Source organism: Anomaloglossus baeobatrachus, chromosome 6, assembly GCF_048569485.1.
Source record: "Anomaloglossus baeobatrachus isolate aAnoBae1 chromosome 6, aAnoBae1.hap1, whole genome shotgun sequence".
In the NCBI taxonomy this organism is placed as follows: domain Eukaryota; kingdom Metazoa; phylum Chordata; class Amphibia; order Anura; family Aromobatidae; genus Anomaloglossus; species Anomaloglossus baeobatrachus.
In genome coordinates, this window is record NC_134358.1 from 359,623,935 (window position 1) to 359,641,532 (window position 17,598).

The following is a 17,598-nucleotide window of genomic DNA, read 5'->3' on the forward strand; positions in this document are numbered from 1 at the left end:
AGCAGTCTTCCTCCGACAAGACTGCTCTGACGACAGTCGCCACCCAGGCGGCTACCTAGGCTGTGCTATTGGGCGGAAGGTCTCCTCGCCTTGCGCTTCCAGAGCGCTTTAGCGGGGACAGCTCCGAGTGCCGTGGGTTTATAAACCAAGTTACCACCTACTTAGAGCTGTCCGCGACTCTTTACGCTACCGAGAAGGCGAAGGTAGCCTTCGTCCAGTCCCTGCTCACAGGGAGAGCGCTGAAGTGGTCCACGCCGTTGTGGGAGCGCGGAGATCGGGTGGTGAATAACTTAGCATCTTATCTTGGGGCCATGAGAATGGTGTTCCTCGGGCCTCAAGTCACCCACGACTCCGCGCTGCGCCTCCTACGACTTCGGCAAGGGTCCGCTTCAGTCGGGGACTTTGCCGTACACTTTAGGACACTTGCCGCAGAGCTGGACTGGCCCGATAAGGTCCTTGTCCCTGTGTTCTGGGAGGGCCTGGCAGGGTTCGTCAAAGACGCACTGGCCACGCGTGAGGTGCCTGCTACTTTAGAGTCCTTGATTGTGGTTGCCTCTCGCATAGACATCCGCCAGGCGGAGCGGAGGCTCGAGGTCTCTTCAGCACCCACGTCCTCACGGCCTAAAAAGCGTCTGGCTCCCGTTTTCCACCAGACAGGTCTCCCAGCCAGCTCTGTAGGCGACTCCGTGGAGTCAATGGAGGTGTCCAAAGCGGTCTCCTCTACCCCAGGTTCTCGGTCTGGTGTCATCTGCTTTTCCTGTGGGCAGAGGGGACACATAGCTACCCGATGTCCCAAACCGTCGGGAAAAGACAGCGTCTAGTTTCCATCAGAGGGGGGTTACTAGACGCTGCTTCTCCCTCTAGGTTGACTATCAGCGCCCAGTTGCAGTTTGGCACTACTCTCTTCTCTGCTCTGGCCTGCCTGGACTCAGGCGCTGATGGCAATTTCATTTCGACCTCCCTGGCAACCCGATACTCAGTTCCCCTGGTTCTCTTAACCAAGCCACTCAGGGTTCGGGTAGTCAACGGGTCCCTACTAGTCGATCCCATCACCCAGATCACCATCCCTCTCAGGATGGAAGTACCACCAGGACACCATGAGCAGGTGTCCTTCCTGGTGCTTCCAGGGGGGACGGATGAGATCCTACTGGGCCTCCCCTGGTTGAGACAGCATGCTCCTATACTCAACTGGGTAACAGGGGAGATCTCATCATGGGCAGGATCCTGTAGGGAGCACCTCGTGACTACCGAACCACCCGCTACCATTAGGTTGGTTGGGTCCTCAGGGAATACAGGGGAGCCAGGTTTACCGACACCTTATGAGGCCTACAGGGACGTCTTCTCCAAGAGGGCCGCAGATACCCTTCCTCCCCACCGGCCATACGATTGCCGAATAGACCTGAAGCCAGGCTCCGAGCCCCCTAGGGGCAGAGTGTATCCCCTCTCTGCTCCAGAGACGGAGGCTATGTCCAAATATATTCAGGACAGCCTGGCAAAAGGGTTCATTCGCAAGTCTATTTCACCGGCCGGTGCGGGGTTCTTCTTCATGCAAAAGAAGGAAGGGGATCTACGCCCCTGTATCGATTACAGGGGATTAAATGCAATCACGATCAAAAACAAATACCCTTTGCCCCTCATTACGGAGTTATTTGATCGATTCCGCGGGGCAAAGATCTTCACGAAGCTGGATCTACGCGGGGCGTATAATCTAGTGCGAGTCCGAGAGGGCGATGAGTGGAAGACCGCCTTCAACACCAGGGGACGGTCACTACGAGTATCTCGTAATGCCCTTCGGACTCTGCAATGCCCCCGCCGTATTTCAAGACTTTGTGAATGATGTTTTCCGGGATTTGTATCTTTCCGTGGTTGCATACCTGGATGATATCCTTATCTTCTCCCCCGATCTTGCCACCCATCGGAGGGATGTCATCCGAGTACTTAAGAGGCTCCGCACTCATTCGTTGTATGCTAAGCTAGAAAAGTGCGTTTTTGAACGGGAATCCTTGCCGTTCCTGGGGTACATAGTGTCCAGTCAGGGGTTAGCAATGGATCCGGGGAAGTTGGAGACAGTGATGAACTGGCCTGAGCCCCGCTCGCTGAAAGCGATCCAGCGATTCTTGGGGTTTATCAATTATTATCGCCAGTTCATTCCCAACTTCTCGACGGTGGCAGCACCCATCATTGCCCTTACCCGCAAGGGCGCTAATCCCAAAGCATGGACACGGGAAACGGTAGAGGCATTTCACACTCTCAAAACTTACTTCTCCAGAGCTCCCATCCTTCATCGTCCAGACATCTCCAAACCCTTTCTACTAGAGGTAGACGCCTCTTCGGTCGGTGCTGGTGCAGTCCTGTACCAGAAAGACGAACGAGGAAGGAAGCATCCTTGTTTCTTTTTCTCCAAGACCTTTTCTCCGGCCGAGAGGAACTACTCCATAGGGGATAGGGAGTTACTGGCGATGAAACTAGCATTCCAGGAATGGCGGCATCTCCTGGAGGGTGCGAAGCATCCATTTGAAGTATTTTCCGACCATAAAAATCTCACATACCTCCAGACAGCACAACGCCTGAACCCAAGGCAGGCCCGTTGGTCCTTGTTCTTCTCCCGGTTCCGCTTTATTATCCGCCACCTGGCCGGTGAGAAGAACGTACGGGCCGATGCCTTGTCACGTTGTATGGTTGTGCTGGAGGAGGACGAGGAGGAGCCTCGTCTTATACTACCCCCGGACAGCTTGAGGATGGTCACTCCCACTTCTTTGGACCAGGTGCCACCTGGCAAGACCCTCGTTCCCCCTGAACTACGGAATGAGGTGCTATCGTGGGCCCATGCCTCCAAGGTCGGGGGTCACTTTGGGGTCAAAAGGACCAGAGACCTTGTGACTAGGCACTATTGGTGGCCGAGACTACCCCAGGACATACAGGAGTATGTGGGAGCCTGTATGTCGTGTGCACGGAATAAGCCGTCCCGGCAGAGACCGGCAGGTCTTCTTCACCCACTGCCAGTGCCGGATCGTCCCTGGGAAGTGGTGGGAATGGACTTCCTGGGAGATCTGCCCAAGTCAGCAGGTCACAAGGTCGTATGGGTCATCACGGATCACTTCTCTAAAATGGTCCACTTGGTGCCTCTCCCACGACTCCCGACGTCACGTGCTCTCGCCACCTTATTCATTAGGCATGTATTTAGGCTGCATGGCATGCCTGACAAGGTGGTGAGCGACCGGGGTCCCCAGTTCGCGTCTCGCTTCTGGAGAGAGCTCTGTAAGCTCCTGCAGATAGAGCTGAACATCTCCTCCGCATACCATCCCGAAACCAATGGACTGGTAGAGAGGACCAATCAGACCTTGGTAACTTACCTCCGCCATTTTATCTCCGCGCACCACGACAACTGGGCTAACCTCCTTCCTTGGGCCGAATTTGCCATTAATAATTCGGTCCATGAATCCTCTGGTCAGACTCCGTTCCTGCTCAATAACGGACAACATCCCAGAATCCCGGTTCCGATGCCCATTACGTCACCCGATCCTAGAGTGGAGGATTGGGCAACCGAGGCCCGGGAGATCTGGGATAACACCCAAGAGGCCCTTAAGAGGGCTAAAGACCGGATGGTGACAACGGCTGATGAGCGCCGCCGCCCTGCACCATCCTTCGCCCCTGGTGACCTAGTGTGGCTGTCCTCTAAGAATGTTAACCTACGGGTACAGGCAGCCAAGTTCGCCCCTAGGTACCTGGGTCCGTTTAAAGTGCTAGAGCAGGTGAACCCGGTGGCATACCGACTCCAGCTCCCTCCACGCTGGGCTATAGCCAACACCTTTCACGTGTCCCTCCTGAAACCCGTACGACTTAATAAGTTCTCGGGGTCCCTGACGCCTCAAACTGACTCCCCGCCCGACGACTCTGAGGTAGCGAAGCTTGTGGAGACAAAAGTTATACGGGGCAGGAGGTACTACCTCGTGGAGTGGGTCGGCCGTGGTCCGGAGCATAGATCCTGGGAATTGGAGAATCATATCCACGCCCCGGGTTTGATAGCGGCCTTCGAGCACGGGCAGGGGGGGGGGCCTAGACGGGGGGGTAATGTTACACCTCGTGGCTCTCCTGTGGCAAGGAATGAGACAGTCTCCTTGCCTGCCACAAGCGCTCCTGCTCCGCAGCGCCGAAGGTCTGCCAGACTGCGCAGAGTGCAGGAGAAACCTCCTCAGAGAGGCAGCACAAGGGTGACACCTAGTGGTACTCCTGTTGCAAGAAATGAGGCGGTCTCCCATTCCTTGCCTGCCACAGCTCCTCCTGCTCAGCAGCCTCGAAGGTCTGTGAGGTTGCGCAATGTGCAGAGATTTGCTGCTCAGGGAAGCAGTGAGACTCCCGTTATCTCTACACATTGTGAGACCGAGGATCCCGCCTCTATTTCCCAGAGGCAGGAGGGTGAGCATGTGCTATGCTTGGTGGATCCTGATTTGCCCACTGACGTCACACGGCTTGATGACAAGGCTGGTGACGTGGTGAATCCTGACTGGCCAGGCTGGGATGTCGTGGATCCTGATTGGGTCAAGTCCGTCATCTCCGCCTCGCGCCCGCCCTTGGCTGGAGCTACACCTCCTTAAAAGCTCCTCCTGCCATCATGGCGGCGCGCGACCGTCCTTCTATGTTTGGATGTCTGGCAGCGTGCTGCCACGCCACTGCTCAGGCATTATCTTCTGTGGGCTTGGCCCTTGCTGCTTAGGCAGCACCTGGTTTGCAGGCCGTGTCCCTGCCTTGCTGCTCCGGCAGTAGCTCCTTCTACAGGCCGTGTTCCTGTCCCAGGTGAGCTCCTCGAGTCTCCACTGGGACTCACCTGGTTATTGAAAGCACACGTGCGTGGGCACCTCTGTGCTACCCTCGTGCCATATTCTCGTGACTTCCACTGGCACACGTGCGTGGGCACCTCTGTGCTTCCCCGTGCAACAGGTACACCGAGCCGTGTGATCCCTGCCATGCAACCCACACGGGTTAGGGCAGACCGGTGTACATAGATCGTCTGTGACATTCCAGACGATCGCTAGCAGCAACCCGCTCACTCTTCACCCACCATAGCAGCGGTCCCTTACACCGCTCAGTGGACCTTGACCGGCGGAAGCTGTCCATTCCCCATCTTGGCACGCTTCCCCGGGTGGCCCTCGTAACAGTGTCCGATCGGTTTCGTCGCCCGGCTCCTGTCTTTTCTCCAGGGGACTTTGTGTGGCTCTCTGCAAAACACGTGAGACTTAGAGTGAGCTCTGTCAAATTTGCTCCTCGCTTCCTGGGTCCTTATGAGGTTCTTCGACAGGTAAATCCTGTAGTCTATCAATTGAAGTTACCCGTCCATCTTAGGATTCATGACAAATTCCATGTCTCACTGCTAAAGCCGGCTATTTTACCTCACGCTCGTGAAGTGCACTCTCCTGCCTCTGATTCCTCTCGCTCTAGCTATGAGGTACGAGCCATAGTAGGTTCTAAGATGGTTAGAGGGCGCAGGTTCTTCTTGATAGATTGGGAGGGCTATGGCCCGGAACATCGCTCTTGGGAGCCTGAGGAGGCTGTCCATGCTCCCGACTTAGTTGCCGATTACCTGCGTCGCCGGGAGGGGGGCCCTTGAGGGGGAGGTACTGTTACGGTTGCTGCGAGCACTGGAGACTATGTCCAGATTTCTTGCTACTGCACATGTGCGAGCGCTGGAGACTAAGTCCAATCTTGGAGCCATTGCACATGTGCGGGTGACATCATCGCTGACACGAGGTCACATGTCTCTGACACCTTCTATGCCGATTGGTCGCTGGTCATGTGCTTGTGACGTCTTGCTCGGTGATAGGCCAGCATGACGTCACTCCTGTCGTTCTGGCAGCAGATTGGCTCTGGTGTCCTCCATCTTGGATGGGGCACAGAGTCTTTATAAGACCCTGACACACGCCGCATGGTGCTCAGTCCTCTTGGTTCATGCATATGAGTAGACGCTCTGTGCGCGTTCCTCTAGGCATTCCTCTGTCTATGCTAGGTGAGCGCTACCGGCAGGGTAGCGTTCTTATACCTTACAGCTTCGGCTGCTGTCCGTATCCTTACCTCTTAGGGGAGCGGACATAGGCAGGTGCCTGAGGCACATGGTCTGGCTGGGCCTTGTGATTCTACTCGTAGGTGGACGTTGCCGCTAGGGTAACGTTCCTTATACTGCGTCTGGCAGTTGTTCGTATCCTCGCACACTAGGGGAGCGAACAGAGGTAGGAGCTTTGTGCGGCTTACGCTGCTGTTCGTCTCTTTTGCACCACTAGAAGAGCGGACCTAGGCAGGTGCCATATTTAGTGGTTCGTGTCCTCGCACACTAGTGGAGCGAACGCAGGTAGGAGCTTTGTGCGGCTTACGCTGCTGTTCGTCTCTTTTGCACCACTAGATGAGTGGACCTAGGTAGGTGCCATTTCGCACACATTGCCTTTGTCTCTGTGATTATTAACAGAGATCATTCCACACACCCTCCAAGTAAGGGAGGAATTGCTTTACTTACTTATTATATACTTCTGTGAGTTAACAGAGGTATTGCACTCTGCCATAGTCTGCAGCAAAGTCTTTGCACGGTGGACCCTGACTGTCTGATACTCCTTTCGGTTATTATCAGACAGCCCCCGTAACAATGTCCTAAAGAGTGATCAGCTTAAAAGCAATTACTTGCAAAAGTCAATATTGGCTAAGAAAATGAACTTTAACCCCCAAACACATTTCAACAGCATTGCATTCCTGCCTTAAAAGGAGCAGCTAACATTGTTTTAGTGATTGTTCCATTAACACAGGTGTGGGTGTTTGATGAGGACAAGGCGGTGGCGATCAATCAGTCATGATTACGTAAGAATGACACCACTGGACACTTTAAAAGGAGGATGGTGCTTGGTATCATGTTTCTCTTCAGTTAACCATGGTTATCTCTAAAGAAACATGTGCATTGCTCTGCACAACAATGGCCTAACAGGGAAGAGTATCGCAGCTACAAAGATTGCACCCTCAGTCAACAATCTATTGCATCATCAAGAACTTCAAGGATAGAACTTCCATTGTTGCCAAAAAGGCTCCAAGGTTCCCAAAAAGGACCAGCAAACGCCAGGACCGTATTTTAAAACTGTTTTAGCTGCGGGATCGGACTACCAGCAGTGCCGAGCTAGCTCAGCAATGGCAGCAGGCTGGTGTGAGTGCTTCTGCACGCACTGTGAGGCGGAGACTCTTTGAGCAAGGCCCTGGTTTCAAGGAGGGCAGCAAAGAAGCCACTTCTCTCCAGAAAAAAACATCAGGGACCGACTAATATGCTGCAAAAGGTACAGGGAGTGGATTGCTGAGGACTGGGGTAAAGGTCATTTTCTCAGATGAATCTCCTTTTCGATTGTTTGGGACATCTGAAAAACAGCTTATTAGGAGAAGAGGTGAGTGCTACCACCAGTCTTGTCTCATGCCAACTGTTAAGCATCCTGAAACGATTCATGTGTGGGGTTGCTTCTCAGCCAAGGGAATTGGCTCACTCACAGTCTTGCCTAAAAACACAGCCATGAATAAAGAATGGTACCAGAATGTCCTCCCAGAGCAACTTCTCCCAACTGTCCAAGAGCAGTTTGGCGCCCAACAATGCCTTTTCCAGGATGATGGAGCACCTTGCCATAAAGCAAAGGGGATCACTAAATGGCTCAGGGAACAAAACATAGAGATTTTGGGTCCATGGCCTGGAAACTCCCCAGATCTTAATCCCATTGAGAACTTGTGGGCAATCATCAAGAGACAGGTGGACAAACGAAAACCAACAAATTCTGGCAAAATGCAAGCATTGCTTATGCAATAATGGACAGCTATCAGTCAGGATTTGGTCCAGAAGTTGATTGAGAGCATGCCAGGGAGAATTGCAGAGGTCCTGAAGAAGAAGGGTCAACAACAGTGCAAATATTGACTTGCTGCATTAAATCATTCTAACTGTCAATATAACCTTTTGGTACTCATAATATGATTGCAATTATATTTCTGTATGTGATGTAAACATCAGACAAACACAATTAAAAATCAGAGGGCAACAGATCATGTGAAAAAATAATTTTGGTGTCATTCTCAAAACTTTTTGCCATGACTGTATTCTGTATGTAACCCCCTTGTCATGTACAGCACCATGGAATCTATGGTACTTTATAAATAAATATTAATAATAATAATATTACTAATAATAAGAACTTCTTTGTCTGTACTCACTGCAGCTTTAGAGCAGACCTCTGATTCCCAGGCTACAGTGTGACTGAACGGCTCTGCAGACTCAACCATCTCTGTTACCCCTTATTCAGCAGGGCTGGTGGAAACTTGAGAGCAGTTATGAAGCAAGTGCATTTGGGTTTACACCACTGTGGAATTTAGTATTTGTGATATTGAACTTGAGGTGGAGGAGAGCCCACTTTATTGCGCACTTGACATCCATTGAAGCAGCTGCTGTTTTGGTGCCTCCTCTACTTTTATTAACGATGGTCGTGTCCGTGAAAAAAGGATCATATAAGATTATCTACGGGAAGAAGTACACCTGTTATTTTAGCTGTTATTTTTTGTTATGAATTGGTGCCGCCATAAACGCAAGCAACCTGCTGCGGTTCCAGTTGCGCCCAGGCGTCAGCTGCCACTTAGGGCTGTGCCTCGGTTGTCCAGCTGGCTGCTTTTTCCAACACATGTAAGTGTGGAGAGGCGGCCAGTGCGCATGCGTGTGCCGATTTACCCCAGCCACAGCCTAACTCCAGTGTTTCGCCTACTGAGTATGCTCAGCCTGACTGTGTCATTCCTGAGGCTAAGTCTTCATTTTGGGCTACAGCGCATGCTCGTTTGGACTGTGCCTGAGTCATTCTGTGACCTGCGGCTCAACACACTTACACAGGGCCCTGGGGCTTGACTCACTCTCGGGAGGCCACTAAAACTAACTGCACCCAACATCAGCCCCAGGTGTCCACTTACACTGCAGTGGCGGTCCCCACTGACTGCAATACCGAGAGTGGAGTCACGAAAATACATATAAAGAAGCAACCTACGTGTGACTAGACTCTTCCTCCACGTGGAGTCCCTGAAGGTAATGCACCGACACAACACCTGTGGGGCTTCACACTGACTGCGAAAAGCCTCTTTGCACAGGTACTTGCACTCTGTGCCGGGTCCAAGTCCTGTGTTGTGCCTAGACAGCATGCTGAAGCGGATAGTCTTTTTTTCAGAAACTGTATTTCATGCTACTGAGCATGCTCAGGCACTTACTGAATCAGAGGCTAGGTCGGGTAATGAACTCTTTGGCCCTGTCCCTGATGTGGGGGCCCATATAGACCACAGGGCATCAGGTGTCCTGACTATTTGAACAGGCCACTCCCAACAGGCTTGCAGAGGCCCGCCCCTATGACTTGTCACCTCATTGTTGTTGGTCAGACGATGACAGTTTAGGTGTTTTGGCCGTGGCAGCCATGAGGTCATCATTCAAGTGGCGGATCCAAATAGGACGCTAGTTATGCCACTCATGACGTGTCACTCTGCTTTTGTCTCCATGAGGTGCATTGTAATCCACCCTGGTTTGGGGCGGACCTAGGTTATAAAAGGGGCTGGAGCCAACAAGAAGGTGCCCAGTCTTCTATTATGCTCCGAAAGAGCACACCTCCATGTGTTGAACCCATTGCGGCTTTAGGCCAGAGGTAGGCAGGGATAGGGTATCGATGCAGGCCGCCACCACAGTTGGTAACGCAGAACATTTAAGAATAGCTCCTGTCCTACCAGTCCTGCTAGTGCAGCCCAGTGGCATAAACAGGCCTGCTGCTGCTGATGCGCCTGCTGTCCACAGGTGTGTCCCCTACGCACACGGATAAAGTACCCAATGGCCCCTGTGTTGTTAACAGTGAGTTCCGGGGCTGGTGGTCGTGTGGACCTAGTGACGCTAACAGGGCTCCCAGTTAGAGATGAGCGAACCGGTCGCGGTTCGGCTCGAGGTCGGTTCGCCGAGCCGAGGTCCCGTTCGAGTTCGTTTCGTCGAACGTTCGACGAACCGAACTCGAACCAATAGGCTATAATGGGAGGCAATCACAAACACATAAAAATGCATTATAAATGTACACATACGGTTAATAAACATTGCCATAACACTTACCGGTCCCCGCGATCCCTCCTGCACTCTGTCTCCTGCCGCTATTCCATCCGATGATCGCTGAATCCTCCCGGTGAACGGCACTGCCAGCAGAGATGCAGGACCTATCGTGACATCAAAATAGCCATGTGACCAGTCACGTGGATATTATCTCATTGGCTACAGACTGGTCACATGACTATGACGCGTCATGTAGGACCTGCGAGTGCATCTCTCCAGTACACGGTGCACATTTGTGTATTGCCGTGTACCGGCGACATGCTCTAGCACACGGTCGACTCCTCGCTCCGTTAGGGACTGGCTGACACAGCCGGTCATTAACGGAGATCACCGTTGCCATAGCAACGCAGTTAGCGGTGACGTCACCGCTAACCACGGCTCCGGGAGCACCGTTGCTATGGTAACGCATCTGTCAGCGTTACCGCTGTTACCGCTAGCAGCACTGATCACTCACGGAGTGAAGGCTGCACGCTGCTTCTCGTGCAGCTTTCACGGAGTGAATGCTCCATGGGAAGCAGCGTCTTCCCCCATGCAGCAGTGATGTAGCAGAGCTGCATTTGTTGAACGAGAAAGACAGAAGACCATGGATCGTGGAGGGCTGACAGGGGGTAATAAAGATGGAGTCTCTAATGTGTCTGTGTATTTATTTCTATTAAAGTATTTTTTCTCTGTGTGGTGTCTTTTTTTAACCCTTTATTGGAGATTCTTAATGGCCGGGTCAAACGTGCCTGACATTAAGAATCTCTGGCTTAATACTGGCTAGTAAAACAAAGCCAGTATTAACTCATGATTACCCAACAAGCCACCCGGCTCCAGGGCTGTTGGAAGAGTTGGATACAGCGCCAGATGATGGCGCTTCTATGAGAGCGCCATTTTCTGGGACGGCTGCGGACTGCAATTCGAAGCAGAGGCACCCAGAAACCTCGGGCTAACCTGTGCTGCGGATTCCAATCCCCAGCTGCCTAGGTGTACCTGGCTGGACACAAAAATGGGGCGAAGCCCACGTCATTTGTTTTTTAATTATTTCATGAAATAAGTGAAATAATTAAAAAAACGGGCTTCCTTATATTTTTGGTTCCCAGCCAGGTACAAATAGGCACCTGGGGGTTGGAGGCAGCCCGTGGCTGCCTGCTGTACCTGGCTAGCATACAAAAATATGGAGAAGGCCACGTCATTATTTTGGTGGACAAGAAACGTCTGCACACAGTCCTGGATGGAGTATGCTGAGCCTTGTAGTTCTGCAGCTGCTGTCTGCTCTTCTCCATACAGACAGCAGCTGCAGAACTACAAGGCTCAGCATACTCCATCCAGGACTGTATGCAGAAGTTTTTTGCCCCCTGAAAAAATTATGTGGGCTTCGCCATATTTTTGTATGCTAGCCAGGTACAGCAGGCAGGTACGGCTGCCCCCAACCTCCAGTTGCCTATTTGTACTCGGCTGAGAACCAAAAATAAAGGGAAGCCCTTTTTTTTATTATTTCATGAATTTCATGAAATAATTAGAAAACAAATGACGTAGACTTCGCCCCATTTTTGTGTCCAGCCAGGTACAACTAGGCAGCTGGGGATTGGAATCCGCAGCACAGGTTGGCCTGAGCTTTCTGGGCCCCACTGCTGCGAATTGCAGTCTGCAGCCGCCTCAGAAAATGGCATTTTCATAGAAGCGCCATCTTCTGGCGCTGTATCCAACTCTTCCAGCACCTGCCTGCTATACCTGGCTAGCATACAAAAATATGGCGAAGCTCACGTCCTTTTTTTGTAGTTTTTTGGCAAAAAAAATAAAGATGCTTCCCTGGATTTTCCATTGCCAGTGAAGGTAACACCAAGCAGTGGGGGTTAGCAGCCAGTAGCTGCTTGGATTACCCTTAGCTAGCAATACAAAAAATGCAGCGGGAGCCCATATATATTTTTTTTAATTATTTATTTAAATAACTAAAAACAAAATGGGCTTCCCTGTATTTTGATTCCTGGACATCACAGTGCTGTAAAAATAAATCTTTAAAAAAATGACGTAGCGCTCCGCGATATTTTTGATTCTCAGCGCAGATAAAGCAGACAGCTACGGGTTGCCACCCCCATCTGCCTGCCGTTACCTTGGTTGGCAATCAAAATACAGGGAAGCCCATTAATTTTTTCTATTTAAAAAATAGTTTAAAAAAAATGACATTGGGTCCCCCCATTATTGATAGCCAGCTAGGGTAAAGCAGACGGCTGTAGCCTGAAAACCACAGCTGGCAGCTTTACCGTGGTTGGGGATCCAATGTGGAGGTCCCCTCAGGCTCTTTTTTATAATTATTTTATAAATATTAATAATTACACAATAAAAGTAGGGTCCCCCCCAAATTGGATCACCAGCCAAGGTAAAGCGGACAGCTGTGGTCTGGTATTCTCAGGGTGGGAAGGTCCATAGTTATTGGGCCTTCACAGCCTAAAAATAGCAGTCCGCAGGCACCCTAGACGTGGCGCATCCACTAGATACCCAACATCATAAACTGTCAGTACTAACAAAAAAAAAAAAATCGACAAAAGAAATTTATTTGAAAAAACAGTCCCCAAAACATTTCCTCTTTCACCAATTTATTGTAAGAAAAAAAATAAAGGGGTCCCACGACGACTCTGGACCGTCTAGAATATTGGGGGGAGACACTCAGGGAACGTATCCCCCATTTTCTAGGAGTGCGGACCCTTCATGTGAGGAGTGTGGGTGCAATGAATCTGCACTCACTCTCCCCGGGTCCACAGCAGCAGAGTCCATGTCGTAATGGTTGCTACCAAAGCTGCAATGCCCTGCTCATGAGGTAAGGGCATGCCTAATCAGGAGAACTACTGTAGAGGAAGCTCTGCTCACTGGTATATAGGTGCTAAGAGGTAATAATAGATAAAATTAGTGAGTAACCTCGGCACTCTAAATCTCCCAGACTAAGTCAGTAAGTCACAACGGATAGTAATGCAAAATCACTCTTTATTGGTCCGTATTAAGAAAAAAAAATTTTTCATAAGCATATATGTTTTTGTCCAAAACAAGTTACAAATGACGTTTCGGCCCGAGCCTTCGTCAGATTGGACTTATCTGCATGTAATCATGAAAAATGACAATAATCAGTATCACATAAGAGTGAGAGAACAATAACATAAACTCGAACAATGTAGAGGTACAATTGGGATGCAGCAAAAAAATTGCAACACAGCAAGAAATGAAACACATGATACAAATGTCATAATACAGTACAAGGACAATATAGTAATGACAAATATGGGGTCAGAGTAGGCTTAGACAGCTCTGGTACGAAAGAGATGTCAATCATAACGTAACATGTGCAGTAGGTGTGAAGCTACACTATGCATGGCAGAGCTAATGGGTAGACCGATCATAGAAAAAGAACAGAGAAAAAGTGGAGAAAAAAATGGAGAAAAAAAATGGAGAAAAAAAGGAGAAACAGTAGAGAAAAAGTGGAGAATAAAATGTAGAAAAAGTGGAGAAAAAATGTAGAAAAAGTGGAGAAAAGGTGGAGAAAAAGTGGAGAAGAAGTGGGGAAGAAGTGGAGAAAAAGTGGAGAAAAAATGGAGAAAAAGTGGAGAAAAAGTGGAGAAAAAATGGAGAAAAAGTGGAGAAAAAGAGGAGAAAAAGTGGAGAAAAAGTGGAGAAAAAATGGAGAAAAAGTGGAGAAAAGGTGGAGAAAAAGTGGAGAAGAAGTGGAGAAAAAATGTAGAAAAAGTGGAGAAAAGGTGTTGAAAAAGTGGAGAAGAAGTGGAGAAGAAGTGGAGAAAAAGTGGAGAAAAAGTGGAGAAAAAGTGGAGAAAAAATGGAGAAGTGGAGAAAAAGTGGAGAAAAAGTGGAGAAAAAGTGGAGAAGAAGTGGAGAAGAAGTGGAGAAGAAGTGGAGAAAAAGTGGAGAAAAAGTGGAGAAAAAGTGGAGGAAAAAAAATGTAGAAAAAGTGGAGAAAAAATGTAGAAAAAGTGGAGAAAAGGTGGAGAAAAAGTGGAGAAAAAGTGGAGAAGAAGTGGAGAAAAAGTGGAGAAAAAGTGGAGAAAAAATGGAGAAGTGTAGAAAATGTGGAGAAAAAGTGGAGAAAAAGTGGAGAAAAAATGGAGAAAAAGTGGAGAAAAAGTGGAGAAAAAGTGGAAAAAAAGTGGAGAAAAAATGGAGAAAAAGTGGAGAAAAGGTGGAGAAAAGGTGGAGAAAAAGTGGAGAAGAAGTGGAGAAAAAGTGGAGAAAAAGTGGAGAAAAAATGTAGAAAAAGTGGAGAAAAAGTGGAGAAGAAGTGGAGAAGAAGTGGAGAAGAAGTGTTTGTTCATGCCAGATGGGAGATAAATAATTTTTTACCGGCGCTGTAATTTACTGTAACGTGATCATCGGTGTACGCTGTATACCTGTGATCACGTGAGCGGGGACCGGAAAAACCGTCCTGAATCATGATCTCCAGGGTCTCAGCTAGCCCTGAAACCCCGGAGATTTTCTGACGCTGGGGGGCGTTATTCATTTATTTCTGCCTGCTGTTTATAAACGGCAGATCAGAATAAAGGCCCCGTCACACTAAGCAACATCGCTAGCAACATCGCTGATGAGTCACACTTTTCGTGACGTAACAGCGATCACCTTAGCGACGTTGCTGTGTGTGACATCCAGCAACAACCTGGCCCCTGCTGTGAAATTGTTGGTTGTTGCTGAATGACCTGGGCCATTTTTTGGTTGTTGGTGTCCCGCTGGGAACATGTCTGACACCGTATCAACAACCAGCAACTAGTTGGCGATTCAGAATTCAACGACGCAGGCATGGTTTAGGCCTCCTCCCTCTTCAACTCCGATTGGTGGTCACAACTAAGCAAAAGGTCTCTCACTTCCGTCCTTTGTTCATACAGCTTTTCAGATCGTAGTAGAGACCTCCAAGCTTGCGTGCTGGTTTGCGGATCTTATTAACGGCTTCTTCAACTCCAATTGGTGGTCACGACTGCGGCTTTGTTTGATTAACGAGGTCGCACTTACGGTCTCTGTTGGCGGGATCGCACTAGAGACCTCCGTGCTTTCATTTTCCACCTTCTGATAGATTTATACTACATATTTCTTTGGTAGGTATAATTTGTGGTGTTGTTTGATTGATATAGTATTCTGCATTGTGTTCATGTTTTGACACTTGTTGTCAGTATTCATTTTTTCTTTCTGCTGCATTTTATGTGTGTGTGCGATTATAATAAATTATTTCTTTTTTTTGGTTGATATTTATATCATTTTATTTTGCAGTTTGCACATCATGAACCACACCGAGCGTGCTGTTTTGGTTTCTGCATTGCTGCTTGAGGCAGCTCGGCAAGAAGATGAGGCACAGATGCGTTCAAAAAGAAGGCGTCGCATGTGGACCAGAGAGTGGCTGCTGAAGAGGTCCCAATTCTCCCACATGCGACTAGTCAGAGAGCTGCAGGAGAACAATCCTCATGATTTTCGGAACTATCTGCGCATGTCAGAGGAATCTTTCAAATTAATACTGGAGAGTGTCAAGCCATATATTCAACGGCAGAATACACGAATGCGTGCTGCTTTCCCGGCAGAGGAAAGATTGGCCGTCACACTGCGTTTCCTCGCCACTGGACGCTCACTGCAAGACTTACATTTTTCTGCAGCCATTTCAAGGCCACTGTTCAGTATTATAATTCCGGAGACATGTAATGCAATTGTCCGCAGTCTCAGGAGCTACATGCAGTTTCCCAAAACAAAAGAGGAATGGAAAAAGATTGCCTCTGATTTTGACCATCTTTGGCAGTTCCCTAACTGTGGTGGGGCTTTGGACGGGAAACATGTGAGGATCACCCAACCAGGGAACAGCGGATCCTTTTTCTTCAATTACAAGGGCTACTTTAGCGTCATTATGATGGCCCTAGTTGACGCCAATTATGAATTTATAACTGTTGAAGTTGGCATGAATGGAAGGGTATCCGATGGTGGTGTTATAGAGCACACACGTTTTGGAGAGCGATTGAACAACTGTGAACTGAATTTGACACCCAACTCTGAGACTAGACACAACTTTAATTTTGTGTTTGTCAGCGATGAGGCATTCCCGCTTCACGCGAATCTTGTTAAACCTTTCCCTCAAAAAAGTCTGACGGTGGAAAGACGAATTTTCAATTACCGTCTGTCAAGGGCCCGTCGTGTTGTTGAAAACGCTTTTGGGATCATGGCCAACCGTTTTCGCATTTTCCACACACCTATAAACATGAAGCTTGAATCAATAGACTATGTTGTTTTGGCCTGTTGCGTGTTGCACAACTTTCTTCGGCGGCGCGATGCTATTGGGTACTGTCCACCTGGCTTTGTGGACTATGTAGACCCAACAAATGGGGAAGTGGAGCTTGGTGAATGGCGTGAAAACGATCCTACAATTGCAGGCCTTCAACCAGTGTGCACGGCAGAACAAAGGATGATGCGAAGGCCTGCCGAGAAAACTACTGCCAATATTTTAATGGCCCTGGTGCAGTGACTTGGCAGCATCAGAATTTATAGTGGTATACTGATGTAATATAAACAATCCTTCCATTTTGTGTAATCATGTGTAATAAACCTAAAAATTTACTTTTTAAACTACTTGTTGTTTTTTGAAAAACTAATGGTCCGTTCACGTACCATGTTGCCACAAAAAAAAGCCAGTTTGTAGTGCTGCACTCTTTAGTGCGGTCTGCACGTAGACCCCGCTTTTGGGTATGGGAGGGGATACATGCATAGCGCATGAAATCTGCTTTTGTTCTGCAGTGATTATATAGATATATATGTATCTTTATCTCTCTATCTATATATACATATACTTTGTATATCTATATATATAATTGCCTTATTCTGTCTGTCTGTCTATCTGTCTGTCTGTCATGCTCCAAAATTGTGTCCTTACAGTGACACAAAGCTGATTGGCCGCTGGGCTTGCCATGGCCCCGCTCCCCCGCACGGATTGGCCGCTCGCCCAGGCTGCGCCCCCACACGGATTGGCCGGCCGCTCGCCCAGGCTTCGCCCCCCCCCCCCCCCACAGATTGGCCTTTCGCCCCGGCACCCTGCAGGCATTGGAAACTCGGCCACGCCCCCCTCACGCAGTACACGCTAGCTCCGGCCCCGCCCCCCCACGCATTACCCGAATTGACACGGTCACGGAGCCACGACTCCCAGGTGAGTACTGTACCCCCGGGAGCCCACATCAGCGTACGCCACCAACCCAGCCGACACATACCCTCGCATTGCTGGGGCTGGCCGGCGTATGCTGGTGTGGGCTCCCGTGCGAGCGGGGGACGAGATACGCTGGTAACCATGGTAGCATAGTAACCAGCGCATCAAGGTCCTGCAGCGGCGGAACATACACACGCACACACATAACAGCACACACATACACACACACACATCAGATCACACTCACTCTCACACACACATCACACAGGGAACCACAAACAACTGTCCTACACAGACACCCACACACACAGACAACGCTGCACACACACAACACCCA

The 17,598-nt window shown here is 49.4% G+C and overlaps 1 protein-coding gene across 2 annotated transcripts in view; it reads right to left on the reverse strand.

The window, feature by feature from the left end:
* VWC2 (von Willebrand factor C domain containing 2) overlaps nt 1-17,598 on the reverse strand; it is a 2,156,493-nt gene that overhangs the window by 1,769,223 nt on the left and 369,672 nt on the right. The window lies entirely within an intron of this gene.